Genomic DNA, 12,848 nt, shown 5'->3' on the forward strand with positions numbered 1-12,848 from the left:
AAATCAAGAAGAGAAGAGGCCCTAGTATTGAGCCCTGGGGGATCCCACTAGGACATTCCATAGCCTGAGAGAGAGTGAAGTTAACCCTGACCTTAAAGTGTCGGTTTTCTAAATATGAAGAGAGCCAATCAATCAAAGGGGTTTTTATACCCAATCGTTTAAGCTTATTGGTTGACCCTATCAAAAGCTTTCGAGAAATCCAGGTAGATGACGTCAACCTTCCTCTTGCGATAAAGGATGGTTATCCACCTATCCACCGAAGTCAGCAGGTTGGTCATACAAGAATGATCTTTTCTGAAACCATGCTGTTGAGGTGAGAAGAACTTTGAGGATGATAAGTATTCTAGTATACCGTCGTATACTAGGGATTCCATAATTTTGGAAGGTATGGAGAGAAGGGCCACTGGTCGGTAGCTTGAGGGTTCACTGCGTCGACCTCCTTTGAAAATTGGTGTGATGTGTGCCGGCTTCCAAACTTCCGGTAGTTTGCCTCTGCTTAGCGAGTGTGCAAACATCACGCCAAGTGGTGTTGCCAGGATTGAAGCTGCTTCCCTCAGTACAGCGGAATGAACCATATCCGGACCAGGAGAAGTGTCTCTTCTTATGTGCTGCAGTTTACGGAGCACCAGGTCAGCACTCAGGTCCACTTTGGAAAGTCCTGTACATCTGCAGGTGAAGCTTTCGTCAATATAGTTGATGTGGGTTAGCTGAAATGTCTGGGAGTATTGCTCAGCCAAAAGGTTGGTGGCATCACTGTCGTTATTGGTCGGGTCATTGGGACCAAGCAGTTGGGAAACTCCAGTTTTGCCTTGTCTAAGAGAAGCTGCGTAACTGAATAAGCTTTTCGGATTGGAGACGAATTTATCGATAAGCTTGGTCTGGAACTGAAGCCTGTCTTCTCTTATTGCCTTTGAACATATGTTCCTTATGCGTTTATATTGCCTGTATGCGTCGTTATTGTCGGTTCGTTTATATTCAGCCCAACAGTGCCTTTTGCGGCTTAGCAAACGACGAGTGCGGTTCTTGATGATTGTAGGTTGTTTGTAACTTTTTTGGGACCATTTGAGGAACTGAATGCTCAGTAGCACATAAGATCGTCTGCAGTAAGAAGTCCCAATGAGCATCCACTTCAAGTTGAGGGTGGACATCCCAATCCACCTGTTGTAGATAGTCCTGCAAAGCTAATACATTCAACCGTTTGAAGTTCCAGCGCTTGTTGCTAGTAGGATATCTTAGCTCCGTTTTGCTGACAAAGCTGAGTGATAAGACGGAGTGATCACTTTCCCCCAGGGGAGCCAGGATTGAGAGGTCGTCAACTAGGAATTCTTCATTTGTGAATACCCAGTCTAAGCGCGACGGCATCTGTCTGTTTCTCCAACGAGTTGCCGACTTCACATTTGCGAATAATCCCAGGTCACCGATGAGGTTGAAGAACAGAGCTTCAGTGGAGTTGTCACCTCCAATGTATGTATGTTCCACGAAGTTGATTCTAGGAAGATTGAAATCCCTTAGTATCAAGATTTGAGAGAATCGGAGACGAGTAGAGCGAGTTAATCCTTCCAGCAGACGTTTGTCATACTCGATGTCGGCAGTGGGCTTCCTGTAAACGACCCCAACTAGACACCTCGAGGTGGTAGACAGTCTTACTGAGCACCATACTGACTCATCAAGATTGAGAAACTCTTGGTTGTGAAGTTGGTGCGCACCCAGGCATGACCGTATGTATAGTGGCTGACTTGTTGTTGAGAAGTTAACTCAGCACCGCGTTGATGCTTTGATGAGTATGAGTAACTGAGCGCCTACAGCTACAGTGTATTTGGTAAAACTGATGAGATCAGCACCGATTTCGGAGCCTTGCAGAACTATTTATTTTGTGGATTTATTTGCCACTGCACTACCACGTCTTATTCCTAATTCTTCGGTCGCGTAGTGTTCTATAGCTGAGCTTACTAGTTTGATGTAAGGGCTACTGTATACATCAGTGACTAACTAAAGCGACTTGTAATCAAAGTAAAGCAAAGACTACGCTGAAATTCCCTCCCCAATGTCCATTTGGGTAGTATTGCTACTTTTTGTCCTTTTTCATTGTCATGTATTTTAATTTTCACTCATGTCTTTTGTAACCACGATTTATATTCTTCAGCATTCTTTTCCTAGACCTTTTTTATTCGACTTCGGCTAGGGATTTATCTTCATTTCTTGGTTTTACTGTCGCTCATAACCGGACTGATGATGACAAGGTCGTTTTTGACTAAACTCAGGGTTGTGGCATGGTTCTGCTAATAAGAGCTGACCATTGACTGCCTACTGGAAACAGCTCCTCCAACTTTTTACAAATGGATATTTTTATCCCATTTTGTTGGGAATACTTGTAGAATTATGGTTTAATTAGGTATTATTATCATGTATTACATGTGATAATTCAAAAATTTTTGGTTCAACTCTCAACACTCACAAAATGAAAATCTACGCAAAAACCATTCAAGTGTTTAACAAAGTGGGATTACAATAATGTAGAATAATTAAAATGCATAGTAATAACTGTTGGTTAACAGCTAAACTTGCGGGAGTTGTAAGTTTTTTGTGCTTGGTTCAAATGGTGCTTGGAAACAGAAAACAATCATATTGTTGATACCTTGATATTGATATTATTTTTGGTTTAGGTTAAAAAGTCAGGTAACGTTTATGCTGGTATGCTGTCCGTATGAGTTGATGTTTAATGGCACTTAGGTTAGAAGCAAAAGTATAACCGCGAAGAGGAAGAATTCCGATCAACATTTTAGTCAGTTTGTTATTTTTATAACGCTTTATCTATTTGTGGGGAGATCTTGACCACATTATTGCTTAACCGTGATAGAATTCGATAGAACTGTCCATGCACATGAATGGTTACCGAAAGCTCTTTTGATGCATGAAAGTAGGGATAATCATGTGAATTTCGGGCAGACAGCTAACAGTAACTAATAACACATGAGTGGATCCGTGAGAGACGTGCTCTAGACTCGGTGTTCTGATTTGCAGTAAACTATTTATATTCATATCTAACGGCTGATGGTGCATGCACGTTAGTTGCAAGAATGGAGTTTGGCATAGGGTGGAGGTCGGCTTATTTGGAATAAACTCATCACACGTTGTTCAAACCGATAGAGCCCATATGTCATAAGTATAGGCTACATAGTGTTGTATGATGCTTTCGGCTTAATCAATCTTTACAGGGTGATAAACAGCTAGTGCTGCTCATATGATTATCAGGGAGAACACAATTTGAACCAATGCCACTGCATACATTTATTGCTTCTCAGGTACCAAATACTTATTTATCAACCAATTTTTTATGTTTATCAGGTTATTACATGCTAGGGAAAATCTTTGGCTGTGTTGCACAGGCTATTCTGCATGAGGTATTTTGCGCTTTTATATAACTTGCTTACATTCTTAGATCGGAATCGATTAAATTTGACACATAATTTGTGTTTTGACGTAATTTAACACCGTCCACTCAAAAATGCTTGGTACAATGTACAGAAGAACGTAATTTGGCCCAATCAAATAACTTGTGTTTGTTAACTCTTCACTCAGACTGAATACTGGAATTTCAGTTGTTAAATTTAATGGTAACTGTGGAATTTACTTCGGAAACATATTTTGGTTAGTCCGAATTATAAACAAAATGTTGTCCAAAAAACGGGTAGATACAAGGTCCTAAATTGAAACGCACTCTATTACCTAGAAAAATATGACCATTCATTTATTCAACCAGCAATTGCTCAATAACTCCAAGTGGTAGAATCTGTATCATATTAAATAGATAGGTTAATTAGCGATCCAAAGCCGTTACCATTTTCAACAAATAAACGTTTCTACTGGTTCAGGAACAATACTCTATCATTACTGGAAGGGTCGCGTAAGGTTTGTTCAGAAGAAAATATTTTTATCTATGGACATATCGGTAGCTAAATTAATGAGATTTACAAACTTGTTTATTTACCAAAATACTAAGTGTTTCCGAATCTTGAAGCGTGCCCGAGTTCATAGTCGAAAAGTACACAATCCCAACCAGCTTATTGCGATTAATGTTATTTTTCACAAACAAGTTGTTAGTACATAAATATTGTGAAGAAACGATTTCAGATTCCTTCGGAAACACAGTTATACAGAAGTTTCAATAGGGAAAAGACAAAAAATATCCAAAGTAGTATTCCTGCTTTGTTAAATTCAATCCCTAAATCTAGCTTTGCATACTGTTTACTCTCATTTAGAATGACTGTTGATACCGCCACCTTCGAGTCAATAATAAAACTCAAATTTAATAAGTTTTTAGATTGGATTATGTATTTATCCATTATTAAAATGATATGCATGCGTCGATAGTTACAATTACTACAAATTTTTCACTTTATAACAATAATTACAATTATTATTGGGAAAAAACCATTTTGGGTTTATTCAGAAATGTAATTATGCACACATTTTAAGAATGTTTACATAAAATTCATCTTATTTGAACAGGTTCTGTAGTGTTTAGAAAAAATATTTAGTTGATTTAAATAAAAAAGGAAATAAAAGTGAAATGTGTAGATGACTTATCAAGTGAGTTTGTGAAATTATGAGAATAAACGGTAACATTTATCGCACAAGGAATCACACAATAAATCATGGATAAAGTAGGATTTCATGGTAGAATGAGAGTTTGTGCGATAATAGTTTGGAACGATGAGACAAAAACCTTAATAATTTGTTGAGAATGATCGTTAAATGACCATTCGTATGGGTAATGTATACATGGTAAAGATAAAAAGAATCTGGAAATTCAATCTAAGTAATTGTAATATAAGTCTTTCTATTTAGAACCTCTGGATAGCTAGGAATAAACTTCATGTAGATGAAAAGGAGTGGGAGGGAATAGAATATCCAATGTGTCAGGGAAACAATCATTGGATTAATATTTAAATTTGAAGTCACTTAGATGGATATCGTTCCTTGTTTGTATACATCATAGACAATCATGCAGATATTTGATGGGTGACGCAAACCACTGCAGAAATAGTCATCAAGGATAATAATTAACTGGCTTATGGTTTTACTAACTCCGCCTGTAGCACTTCTAGAGTTACTGCCGGTCCCAAGCCCAGGTAAAGGAGGAGGGTTGGGTATGGGGTTAGCGACCCCATCCCGTAGAAAAGCTAATTCGCTAAAAAAACGCTAACCAGAAAAAATAATTCAAACCATTTAAACTCTGCCCTCCAACTTGAAGGAATAATTATGACGTCTCATGATGAACGCCGAAATTCTTCGGAAGTCACGAGACCGATGCACCTTCTAACAACCAGAGTAACACTTTTTATAGGTACATGGAACGTCCGGACAATATAGGAGACAGGAAAAACCAGCCAAATAGCAATGGAAATGAGGAGATACAACTTGGCAGTTCTCGGAATCAGCGAAATCCATTGGACACAAACTGGACAACAAAGGCTAGGTACAGGAGAGATGCTGCTGTGCTCCGTTCACGAAGGGGAAAATGCTCCACACACTCAGGGAGTTGCTCTAATGTCGTCCAAAGAAGCACGAAATGCACTTGTAGGATGGGAATCTCATGGACCCAGGATAATCAAAGCATCATTCAAAACAAAGAAGGAGGGGATCACAATGAACGTTTTCCAATGTTATGCACCCACCAATGATAGCAACGACGATGATAAAGATCAGTTCTATGAAAGGCTGCAATCAATTATAGCAAAGTGCTCACGAAAGGACCTAACCATCCTGATGGGAGATCTAAATGCTAAAGTTGGAGTGGACAACACAGGATATGAAGATGTAATTGGACGACATGGACTAGGAGAGAGAAATGAAAATGAGGAGAGACTTGCAAACCTATGTGCATTCAACAAATTGGTTATAGGCGGCACAATATTCCCACACAAGCGCATACACAAAGCTACATGGATCTCACCGGACCAAACCACAGAGAACCAGATAGATCATATCTGTATCAACAGAAAATTCCGAACAACAATGGAAGATGTGAGAATCCGGAGAGGAGCTGACATAGCTTCAGATCACCACCTGGTTGTGGCCAAGATGAGACTGAAGCTGAAGAAAGACTGGACAACTGGACAAACAGCACTACAAAGGTTCAATACAGCCTTCCTTCGAGATACTGACAAGCTCCATGAATTCAAGATAACTCTCAACAACAGGTTCCAAGCTCTACAGGATCTACTGAAAGAACAAGAAACTACTTTGGAGGACAACTGGAAAGGGATAAAAGAAGCACTAACTTCAACGTGCCAGGAGGTTCTTGGTCCTAAGAAGCATCATCACAAGAAATGGATCTCTATGGGAACCCTGGACAAAATTCAAGAAAGGAAGAACAAGAAACTAGCAATTAACAACAGCCGAACACGAGCAGAGAAAGTCAAAGCACAAGCAGACTACGCAGAAGCAAACAGGGAAGTGAAGAAAAGCATTAAAGCCGACAAGCAGAAATACATGGGAGAACTAGCAACGACGGCGGAAAAAGCTGCAAGAGAAGGGAATATGAAACAACTATATGATACAACGAAGAAATTGGCAGGGAGATATAGCAAACCAGAGAGACCAGTCAAGGACAAAGAAGGAAAGACAATCACTGAGATTCAAGAACAGAGGAAAAGATGGGCAGGATACTTCGAGGAACTGCTGAATAGACCAGCCCCATTGAATCCACCGAACATCGAAGCAGCCCACACTGACCTTCCAATAGATGTCACTCCACCGACGATCGAAGAAGTCAAGATGGCCATCAGACAAATCAAAAGTGGGAAGGCGGCAGGACCTGACAATATACCAACAGAAGCACTGAAGTCAGACATTGAATTAACTGCAAATATGCTTCACTTTTTATTCAAGAAGATTTGGGAAGAGGAACAAGTGCCAACGGACTGGAAAGAAGGATATCTCATCAAGATACCAAAGAAAGGAGATCTGAGCAAATGTGAGAATTACAGAGGCATCAGTTTGTTTTCAGTACCAGGAAAAGTTTTCAACAGAGTGCTGCTGAATCGGATGAAAGGCGCAGTGGACGCCGAACTTCGGGATCAACAGGCTGGATTCCGTAAGGATCGGTCGTGCACAGACCAGTTTGCAACACTACGGATCATCGTTGAACAATCAGTTGAGTGGAACTCATCACTATATGTCAACTTCATCGACTATGAGAAGGCGTTTGACAGCGTGGATAGGAGAACATTATGGAGACTTCTTCGACACTATGGAGTTCCTGAAAAGATTGTCAACATTATCCAAAACTCATACTATGGGCTACAGTGCAAAGTGGTGCATGGAGGGCAGCTGACAGATGCATTTCCAGTAAGGACCGGAGTCAGACATGGCTGTCTACTCTCCCTATTCCTCTTCCTTCTAGTGGTTGACTGGATTATGAAGAATTCGACATGTGAAGGGAAATACGGAATACAATGGACTTCTCAGAATCAATTAGATGATTTGGACTTCGCAGATGACCTAGCCCTCCTCTCTCATACACACGAACAAATACAGATGAAGACCGCAAATGTAGCAGCAGCCTCTGCATCGATAGGCCTTCACATTCACAATGGAAAAAGCAAGATTCTCAAATGCAACACGGAGAACGCCAACCCAATCACACTTGATGGCGAAACTCTGGAAGAGGTGGAAACATTCAAGTACCTGGGGATCATCGTCGATAAACAAGGAGCATCTGATGCAGATGTAAATGCGAGGATTCGCAAAGCTAGGGCAGCATTTTTACAAATGGAGAACATATGGAACTCAAAACAACTCTCAACCAATCTCAAGGTCAGAATCTTTAATACGAACGTCAAGACAGTCCTACTGTATGGAGCTGAAACGTGGAGAACTACTACGACCATCATCAGGAAGGTACAAGTATTTATAAACAGTTGTCTACGCAAAACACTCAACATCCATTGGCCGGATGCTATCAACAACAGCGCTTTATGGGAGATGACAAACCAGCTTCCAGATGAAGAGGAAATTAAGAAAAGACGTTGGAAGTGGATCGGACATACATTAAGGAAATCACCAATGTGCATCACGACTCAATCCTTAACTTGGAATAGTGAAGGGAAGCGGAAAAGAGGAAGGCCAAAGAACACACTACGCCGGGAAATAGAAGCAGATATGAAAAGCATGAATAGCAACTGGGAAGAACTGGAAAGGAAGGCTCAGGACAGAGTTGGATGGAGAATGCTGGTGAGCGGCCTATGCTCCTCGACGAGGGGTAATAGGCGTAAGTAAGTAAGTATGGTTTTACCGCAGCGAAGGCTTACTGGGAGTCTGTTCCACATGGTTGAATAACGAATAACAAAGAAACTCTGGCGTAAGCTTGTATATGTTCTCGGAACTTATAGAATAAGCTTGTGGTGACCCACTTTTATGACGAGAACGCGATTAGTATAATGAGAACAATTATTATAATCAAGTGTGTTTGTGAAATGATGAGAATAAACGGTAACATTTATCACGCAGGGAATCACACCAGTGATTGTTTTACTTTACTTGTTTGTTTAACTGCACCACAGACACTTTCCTTTCATTGCCTGTGACCTTGCAAGAACTTGTTTACGCTCGGTAGTTCCGCCCATAAACTTCGGCACGTCTCAGTATTCTTTCGATACCACGAGATCGCCAACAAATATATCTTGCTGCAACCATTAACAGCTTCCTGGTTTTTGGCCTACCGAGGGATCCAAGTCGATACCTCGCACGTAATTTTCCTGTAGTGGTGATCATGGTCAGTCGCGACTCGACGCCATCTACATGCTCTTTATTACTCAGGCTGTGGGATGATATGATAGATTACGAAATTCGCTTTTCCTTAGTAGAAAGCAAGAATGAATTCACCACTTTTAAATTGCTGACAAGAAAGAAAGTTTTACCATACTGAAAGAGTGAGCACACTCTATTATTGAGAAGAAGAAAAAAGTAAAACAGGTCAACCACATTTCCTTGTATAATCCCACTGGTTACATCAATAGTCTTAGGGTAGCAAGATCCAAAGCGAACGATTCGGTTAAGTTCTTATAAAAATGATTTGAACCAGGATAAAAGGGGACTATGACAAAAGCATCACTGAAATCGAAGTACAGAATTATGATTGATTGACCAACATCTTTTCCCTGGGAAATTTAATCAAAAAATTCCTCGTGTGATGTAGAGCATAAAATTTTAATCATATACCTGTGTTCTGTCAATAAAATCAGAAGTAAGAAAAGGATCAATATGGTTTCTGTCATAATCAAAACTTAGAGTGAAATGACGTGGAGTCAATCCATGGTAATCGCAAAATAGTAGCACAAACATTAGAAAAGCAAAAAGTTTTAGTAAAAAGCGGATATTAATTGTCACGCAAATAGATATAACTCCCGGCCAGATATAAAAAGGCTTGAAGAAATTTAAGCTTTTCCTCTTATCCTTCTATTTCCATGGAACATCTGGATTGTTCAGTGAAAATATACTGTAGTGAACAGAACACTGGTTGGGGACAATCGAATGTATTTAAGCAAAAATTATAGACTATCTCAGTAAATTCTGACAACCACACAATGAACAGTCAATTTGCAAATTAACAACCAATAGTCTCGATCTTCACTGTTTCTTCTCTAATTCCATTGTTCGTCCATTTTCCTTCCGATTGCGCTTCGTTTCAGTTCTTTCCTTATCGGTCTTCTGCGAAAATACATTCTATGTCTTACCAACACCATACACTACTTATATGAATATAAGTAGACCACACCACAATACGATCTCAGTTCCTTCAGGACGACTTAATTTATGATTGATTGGCCATTTCAAATAATGCCTTTCACTTTGTATTGTGTAGCTTAGTAAATTTTCCGTGTTGTTTTATCGTTTCCTACTCTGGGTTAATGGTAATACCATTACAAAAACAAGATACAATATGGTATCAGTAGATCTGCAGGTTATTTTTATAGAGGTTTCTTAGTGAAAGGTTCTTCATTTGAACAGAATTAGAACGTGACTCCAAGAAATTTCTACGGCTGAGTGGAGCAGAAATCTGACAAATACAGATTACGCACAGTCATTGCAGTCATCAGAGAAGTGGAGGGAATCGTATTGAACGTTAGAAGCACTAACATGTTTAATGATTTTCAGGTGTTTTAACAGGTGAGTGCTTTGGCCGTAAGAAAAGCTTCAAATTACCAGTTAATTGGCTACCAATTCATTGCAGAATATGGAAGTGGGAACCACAAGTATCGGCCAGTAGGACGGCTGATTTTCCTAGACTATCGGAGCAATTTACGCTCAACATGCAATGTGTTCATTTGAATAACAACAGAATGTTCCACACACTATCAATGTCACTCAGAAGATCAATGGTTATATGAAAGGTAAATAGGAACGTTGTTTTCTTTTAATATCCTCTGTTTTTCACAGGTTCAATAAAAATCGATTTCACAAACGACGTCTTTGAGTATTACTCCTACTGGAATAATTTTACTACTCATCCAAGTGATCATATATCAAAGTTGTTTACAGACCGGAAATCCCACATCCTTGATTCATACAATTGCTTTCTTTGCAGAATAGCAGTCAGTTATATTCCATCCATAATTTATTATGCTGCTTGGCATCTTCACAGTTTGTGATGGGAATTATGTATAATAAACCGTTCACTGATTGCTGGCTGTCATTTGTCATGTTTGTGACGATGTAGAAAGATAAATCGGCATTCTTGACGGGTATAAATTTTGGTAACAGTTTTGTTTCCCAAGGCATTGAGTTTTGTAATATTAATGTAGGATAAAATCCTTTCATGGTCAGAGGCATGGTCGCAGAACTCCACTTTAGAATCTAGTCACTAGTGTATCAAGTTACTTCATGTGACGAGTTTGTAATGTATCCTGGAGACATAAAACTGATGAAGTCTTACTTTATTTACTGTTCAACTTGCTTTGAGTTCTCCTAGAAGTGGAACTAGATCGTTAGTCAATTATCTATGTAATAATTATGACTAATATACCTATCACTTGGATACTGATAGAGCATAAGAGACACCTAACAAATTTGCTTCCCACATTCAACTGGTTCGTACACTTAAATTCTAAATTCATTGGGTTGTGTTAAAAGCAGATTAAAAGCCATCTTTTTAATAGTTTTTCATCTTCAGTGGCTTCCAAAGTGGTTAGACATTTAGCACCTCGTGTAATGTGGGACTAAATTGTATACTCAGAGCACAATAAAAACAAATGTTTAAAACTTGCTAAACGACCTTTTCCCCAAACAAGAATCTTTGTAATAATACAACCAGAGATGGGTGGTGGCTGGCAGTGGGATCCAGGAAGCCCTTTTCGTCATATTCGGGACTCGTCAGTTGGGTGTATATGGATAAGAAACTGATCGGTTGAGGTCCTAAACAATATTTCAAACACTCGAACAACCAGCACAAAAATGAATTGCATGGAGTGCATGTCGCATAATTTCGTTAATAAATACTTAAAAAACGGTATTCATTTGTGATCAGTATTAGGCATCTCAGGTTTCCAGTTGCGAACTAGATGTTTAATGTGCCCTGATGACCACTTTGAGTTATGAAGAAAATATAGACTGGGTTAACTATTGATTGTCGAGACTCGTTGAATCTGAAATTTTTTAAAACGAGTCCTGTGAATCTTACTGAGGCTGAAAGTCAATTGTCAAACATTTACTACACAGTGTGAGGGCTAATGACAGTATTGTAGGCTTACGGTGGTTAAAGAGAGTAAAAGCGTAACCGTATGCACCTGGGACTCATTTATCAATTTTGTCATTACTCTGAGTATTAAATCAACGTTCTAGTCCTATTTCCTACCTCAAATTTATAAGCATCGGGTTGCCGGAAGTGACGGTGTCCAACTTTATTCTGTCATGGGGCTGCAAAAACAATAAACTCCCACACAAAAATCTAGATCCCAGTAGCTACTCGTCAAACAATCATCTCTCCGATAATGTTGACATTCCACTCCTGATTCCAGCAATTTGCTAATGGAAGGTATTCAGCAGGCGTTTTGACAGTAGAAAATAAAGTTCTGGTGATTAAAGTAACGCAAGTGAACATTTCTTGCGGTTTTAACCAACATCATGATAACAACTAAAACCACAGGAAACACCAGGAGGCAATTTGAAACTCATGCCGTCATATTCACCGTTCACACCAACTTAAGCTATTTATTTCGAAAAAGTTATTCGCCACAACATAGTACATTTAGAATGAATTAGCTTATAATTTCAGTGAACCACGAGGATATCAATTTTTTCGTTCAGTGAAGAGGGAATGTAATGCTATGTCTCCGTAACTTGTCTTTGTGTATCAAAAAGCAATAAATCATATGCATGGCAAGATTCTGTTGGCTCTTTACGAATGATAAGGAGGTAGAAATAATTGGCTGCCACGTCAATATAGTCCAGGCTTCTTATCGCTTGATGTAACTTATATAGTTTAGGCGGTCATACTTTTACGGTTCAGCCGTAACACACTAAGTATTCACAAAAGTAATCCCGAATCTCGGCCGTCTCTCCTTTATTATTTGGTTTACATATGACTGATACGGTACATCAACTTTCTTCAATGGAAAGAAAAATTTGGGACTTGGGATTCGGCTGCAGAGTTCGAGGTGAGTGTATACCGTTTCGGGACCAAAAACACCCTCTCTTTGTGTTATTGGCACTCTCTCTAAAGTAAGATTTATTTTAAATCTGAGTTACAGGAAAAACTCGTCTTTATCAATCTGGCTTTTATCTGGCGTTTCAGAAATGCATGTTGTTATCTTAAGAAATTGATTTTAAAAAAGTCATTTTCATAA

The sequence above is a fragment of the Schistosoma mansoni genome, chromosome 3 (assembly GCF_000237925.1).
Source record: "Schistosoma mansoni strain Puerto Rico chromosome 3, complete genome".
In the NCBI taxonomy this organism is placed as follows: Eukaryota; Metazoa; Platyhelminthes; class Trematoda; order Strigeidida; family Schistosomatidae; genus Schistosoma; species Schistosoma mansoni.